Here is a 6559-nt window from a genome sequence, read left to right on the forward strand (position 1 = left end):
CTCCCCCGCTGTCAAGCTCGTCCCGGGCTCCGGTGTGAGCCGGGGACCAGCATACTGCCTCTGTCACAGGGGATCAGAGGGAGGTCGGTTCGCGATCTCACTCCGGTCCCCTCTCCGCTGTCCGAATGCGGAAGTGGTGTATATTACATCACTTCCGCATTCTCGTGTCACTCTCCAGCTTCAGATGCTGGAGAGAAGCTGATGAAGCAGATCTTCAGGGGGGTCCTAGGTGACAGGGGTCTTGGAGACCCCTGGTGTCTCCCATAAAGAGCACCCGTCACCTCTTTTGGTTTCTTAGCCCCCTCTGTGATTGCAATAAAGTTAATAAAAAAAAAAATAGGAAACAAATTTAAAGTTTCCCCCCAAATTTTTTTAAAGTTACACATAAAGAATAAAAAAAAACTTTTTTATGTCCCCCCATACATACACGCATGTTAAAATGCGTCAGGTGCTCATACCTGCGAAAACGACGATTGCGCCCATTACGCCGCACATGTTACATATCGCCGCAAATGTCGCAGTGAGCAATAATTCTAGGGCCATCAAACGCTGATAACACTAAACTGATGAGCTGTAAAAGCTTTTAAAGCGTCGCCTAAGGCCAATTTTGGGTATGCTAGTTTTTTGCGATTTCGCGAGTGCGCGTAATTTTTAAGCTTGACATGTTTGGTGTCTATTTACCCGACGTGACCCCGTCTTTTATATTTTACCAAAAAAGTGGGTAATAGTTGTTTTATAACCTAATGTAAAAATTTTTCCAAAATTTTCAGTAATTTCTCCTGAATATAGTATATATCTGTCCCCAAAAAATTGTATAAAATTCATTTCAGTACAGCGTTGCATGACGGAATAAATGTCAGTCAAAGTACTGCAGCGCTGAACACTGAAAAATGGCCTGGCCAGGAAGGGGGTCTAAACACCTGGTCTTCAAGCGGTTAAATATATGTACATGCTGACTGGATGTCATCAGCAGTAGTAGGACTATAGTTGAAGTTTGAAACAGATGATTCTAAAAGTACATCAAATGGTGCCTGTGTGTCATAAATAGGTCCTAATTGTTATGTGATGCACGAGCCTCATGATGGCAAAATAGTTACCTCCCATGAGTAAGCCAAATCCTCCATTTGTGCTTCCCTGCCCGCTGCGCCCCTCCCCCCTAATATAAAGGTGACAATGTTGCTCTGAATTCAGAAGTGTTGCCCATCACAGGAAACTATGAGGGGGTCTTCAATAGCAGGATTTTCAGGTATTTGTGAGACTTTTCAGTAGGAGTAACAGCACATTTTTGGTAATGGCCAAAGTTCTACTTTAAAGGTTATGCTTAATGTATTTCCAGTGAGCACATATTCTGGGTATTTTTTAGTTTTGCTTTCTTGAATGACTGCTGTCCTATGTTCTTTCTAAATTTGTAGGTTAGCCACTCTTAGGGAGTGCGTTGTTTTTAATGAGCCAGCCGGTTATAGACTTGCATTGTAGGACCAGTAAAGCAAAATCATGAAGTGGAGCTTGTGTGTAGTGAGCAAGTGTACTGAATGGAGAAAGAAACAAGGTTTTTAAAACGTACACTAAGATAAATTACATCCAGCTTATTGACTTTTCTTCATGTCAGGATTAAGCTCTGCCCCCTTGTGCTAAATTGCATCCCCAGTTTGTCAACTGTCAAATGCTTGGACCTCTACTGACCACTGAAGCAAAATATAAAACAAAAAACTTGCATGACATTGCTGATCATAAAATTCTAGCTGCCGTTTTGAGACTGCAGTTTATAGCACAGGGCTAAGCAATAGATGGCTGATCTGGCAGGAACATTGGTCACAATAACTAAAGTAAACCGGAATTTCTCGGCTGCATGAGTCAACATTACAAAAGAGGTAGTATGGACGTGTGATGTAACTTTTGGCAGACGTAATTCTAACCATAGTGCAACAGTGGTCAAAAACCCAGTAAAAGTTAAAATTCTGTGCCAATAAGAAGTTAAAAAACAATTCATACATTACATTAAATGCTTTTCCTTTGACTGGGGGAAAAAAAAAACCAGTATCTGGGAAAATAACTTGTGTAATATTGCTTGTACTGTTTGCAATGTTAATGAGCTAAATTACTGTGGTTTATCTTGCCAGAAATGCTGTATCAAGAGTTGACTAATTTGTGCTCATGAAATTGTGCCTCACATATTTATATCCTATTGCATGGAGATAATAAGGAGTTGCGCTAATATTGCGCAACATAAAAATTTTCAACTACCACCATTTTATTCTATAGGGTCTTGGCATTCAGAAAATATATAATGTTGGGGGGTTTTACGTCATTTTCAGGCCTAAAATGTGGAATATAACATGGGTGCAAAAATTGAAAAAAGGGCCTCAGTCATGAAGGGGTTAAAAAATATTGCATTGGGTCTGCAATATACTTTGAGCAAGTTTGGGTCTTGTAAATCAGGATTTTTTTAACTTAGAAGGATATACAGAATTTCAATGAGTTTGTGAGTAAAAGGTCAATCAACCTAAAACTGATATCTTAGTTTTGGTATATGCTGCAGAGTTGAAATTGAAGATTTTTTTGTTTTTGTTTTGTTTACATTTTTTTTTTCTTTGGGTTTCCACATGCAAGATCTCTGCGCTTGGTTTGAACCAACACCTTTTATATTAATGTCATTAAAAGAACTATGGGTTAAGTGTTTTTCCCCATAGTTCTCTTTAGGGTCATTGGAGGACATATACTAGCGTCCTCCCGTGACCCAAAGCTCAGTATATCGCGGGCTGTTGCCTGCGATATACTGTGAGCGCTGCAGCCAGGACTGATCCCGACAATACTGTCGATCCACCCTGCTGCGTGAGTGACAGCTGGCTCTGCCTATCAAGAGGCTGAGCCAGCTGTACCCGTCCCCTCCCCCGTCCATTCCTCCACTCAGCGCAGGAGAATCAGAGGATGGGACGAGGGAATCCCTTTGGGGAACAATTACATTCGCTGCGCACTTCCCGATCGATAGAGGCGACCTGTGACAGCTTCTTTGTCACAGGTCGGCTCTAACGATGAGGATGAGTGGAAATCACTCACCTCATAGATCTCCTTTTTAAGTGAACAAACCCCATAGTCTTAAAATAAAATTTAGAAAAAGCTTTGGATCTCACCAGTAGGCCTTTAATGGCTTGAAGGGGTGGGATGTCAGCTTCGTTCTCAGACAATACTGACAATTTTCATATTGCACGATAACGCAAATCTTATGAGAGGAAGGTGCTCTGACTTGTCCAAAGATTTATTAGGCCACCTTTTTATATTTACTGTAAGCACCTCATGGATTCTAGAAAAACAAAAGTTAACCTATTTTGATTTAAAGCTGCCTGGGAGTTTTTTTTAACTCCTAATCTTACTAAAGACCTCTTATTTTGTTAGAGCATTTTAAATTGTCATTCGCTGTAGAGACAAAGGTCACAAAAAAACATGATGTCCCTCTGTGACAGTTGTACGTCTTTCCTACAGGCCTAAGGCAGGTGTTCCATTGCAATTAAAACGTTTGAACTTTGGTTGAATATCTTTCTGGTTTACACAGTGTGACCTGAAACACTTTCCTGTGCTTAACATTTGCTACATGTACATACTTGACAGTTAATTATGTTCTGCAAAAAAGGTCCTTTAGTTGGCATGTGTACAGCTTCTTCAGCTGTACCATATATGATTTCACCAGAGTTAATGCAGCTAAATTGCAGACTTCTCATACATGCATACTTTTTGTAAGACAAATTGTTTTAACAAATGTTTTTTTCCCACTTTTAATGCCCAATATTTCCCAGCAAGGAAGTAAATCATCTTTTATTGAAATGGAATACAGGAGTGCTATCTTCTAACAAACTTCTAATAAACGATGTACTGTTATTACAGAAAAGGTTGTTTTATAGGGGCATTTGTATATTTTAAAGCTCTTCCACCAAAAACTTAATTTTGATTTAAATAGAAGATTGCCAGTGAAACATATTTGTATACGAGGTACTTCTGACGGTCTCATCCTGTTAAAGTGACACTAAACTCAGGAGTTAAATCTTAAAAATACATTCAGGTACCTTTTTTACTATTAACAAAAATGTATGTTATTTGTGTATCGGCTGTAACTTCAATATAAATTAGCCAACTAAATGGGAGATTGTAGTCCACCATGGGAGTGAGCTTGGTGGCTACTTTACAACAGACACAGGGACCATGGGGAACAAAAGTAGCCACCCTCAAGAAGAAAGGACAGTGTCGGCACCAATTCAGAGATGATTTAAAGATCTACAGCTGAGTGATACACAAAAAATATACACTTTTTTTTTAATAGTTAAGGTACTTGAATGCATTTTTAAGATTTAACTACTGAGTTTAGTGTCACTTTAACCTTACTGTCTCCATATGTTTGGAAATTGAAATATGCCCAATTTAGTCAACATGGATGCCTGTTACTACTTGTATAGGTATCCACAACAAAAGGTTGAAGAAGCCTCACTAAACATGATCTGCATAGCAGACCTGTAAAGGTAAATATAGTTTTTTTTTTTTTTGTTTGCAGCTTGTAAATAAAGCCTAACATGCACTCAAAACTATTCATCTGGGCATTCGATCTTGCCATCACGGAGTCGACTAATTTTGTTTGAAACCCCCTAATGTTTGTTGCGTGGTTTTTTACGAATCGTGTTAAAAACGCGTGACAAACGCGCATATTCAATATGCCTAGGTGTGAACCCAGCCTTAGACACCACTAACCATTACAAAACAACAAACGTTCCAAAAATTAAAATTTTTGAATAAAATTTTAATTGTGTATGGCCAGCTTAAAGTGCTCCACTTTTGCAGTCAAATTTAAACCCTTTTGTTTGTTGTGTGTTCCCATTCACACAGCTTAATGAAAAATAATTTTAAAAAAATAGCTGAATCCAGGTTTTTCTGAGCACCTTCAGGCCTTGTTCACACCAAGCGCGTTCCAGGAGCAGAGCAGTTACAGACCGGAGCAAAACTGCGTCCAATGTATTCCAATTGTATTTTTTTAGCTCCAGTTCACATCGCAGCGTTCCGTTCCAGGGCAGGTAAAAAAAACTGCAGCAGGCCCTATTTTTACCTGCTCTGTAACGCATGCAAACGCCCTGGAACGCACTGAAAGCCCATTTTAAACTTAAAAAAAACAACATTTTTTTACCCGGAACGCATCAAAAACGCAGCTCAACCCACTGCACTGCGTGTGCAGAAACTCATGCAGATCTGCTCTGCATTTGGTGTGAACAAGGCCTAAGTGATCTGTCTTCATAGGTTTAGAACTACTGAAATTTGTGGATTGTATTTCTCATTAACGTTGTCAACATACAATGCTGAAGCCAGTGTTGTAATCCTTTTACCCTTTTAGATGGATACTGAGCCGACCTGTGACAGTCTCATTGTCACAGGTCGGCTTAGAACTATGAGGCGAGTGGAAATCACTCATCTCATAGTTCTCCTTTTAAATCTAGTTTAAAAACTATGAGATGGGACAGCATAGTACAAATAGGGTTAAAAAGAACCCTCACAACCCCTCCTAATATTACAAAGGAGAAACAAGCAGGAATTTTAACCCTTAAGCCAAGAAACCATATCAATGCAGTTTAAACTCCAATAAGGACTCTTTAATGTTTTTTTCAGCTTATGCTATGTGATGGGGAATATGTAACAAATTATTAGGTGTTATCCCAACTTGGCTACAGAAGTGGAAGCATGTTTTAAGGCAAGGAGCACACGGACCGAAATCAGGCTACAAAAAAGTAATCGAATACTACACATATGGAACAAATGGCTCCCTATGGAGTGTAGCTTTAATAGTCTTTTTAATTTAGTGGATCTCCTACACCACATATCTAAAATAGTTTGTCACTTTGCTTTAACTCCAGTAGTTTTCTGTGTTGTGCCTGTGGCCACCCTGCACCATTAACAGGTATGCTAGGCAACAAGATGATTCCTTTCAGTAGTATCCTGTTTGAAATCATTCACCTGTCGTTGACTTCTAAGGACTCTTCAAATGGGAAGGCCCTCTTCCACATACAAAAAAGGGTCACCCTCACAATGTTTGGTTATAGGAAGTAATCTGCAGTTGAATGTTTCTTCCCAGACATGCATGCTTAGGGTATGATTATACTAAAGTTTGGCTGTAATGAAAGGAATCCTAAATACATTTGTCCACGCTTGATTCAAAATCTTCAGGTACATCTGTCACCATGCAACTGCACAAAGTAAGAAAACTGGCATTCTGTGACCCTGAAGCTGTATGTTGGGAGTCCTCTCCGTTGGAGTCCTCTCCTCCTGGACTATACATATTTTGTGTGTGTGTGTGACTTAGAAGAAACTTTCAGTTTGAGAAGAAATACCAACTTGGGGAAGAACAGGAACATACCACTATATTTTTCTATTGAGAAATTGTAGGTTAAACTAGTAAATGGTGATGTTTGTGCCAATAAAATGGCTCCCAGACCATTCATCTGTAAAAAAATGTATGCCCATTGACAGACTCATGGCTTATGTAAGACCTAGAAACATGGAACCTGCAGAAAATGGAACATAAAGTAAG

The 6559-nt window shown here is 39.3% G+C and overlaps 1 protein-coding gene across 1 annotated transcript in view; it reads left to right on the plus strand.

Annotated features, from left to right (window-relative positions):
• LNPK (lunapark, ER junction formation factor) overlaps positions 1–6559 on the plus strand; it is a gene marked incomplete at its 5' end in the record, with an annotated part of 54877 nt that overhangs the window by 32428 nt on the left and 15890 nt on the right. The gene's annotated exons all lie outside the window — the stretch shown is intronic.

The sequence above is a fragment of the Nanorana parkeri genome, unplaced genomic scaffold, assembly GCF_000935625.1.
Source record: "Nanorana parkeri isolate BGI_ZX_2015 unplaced genomic scaffold, ASM93562v1 scaffold44, whole genome shotgun sequence".
NCBI classification, from domain to species: domain Eukaryota; kingdom Metazoa; phylum Chordata; class Amphibia; order Anura; family Dicroglossidae; genus Nanorana; species Nanorana parkeri.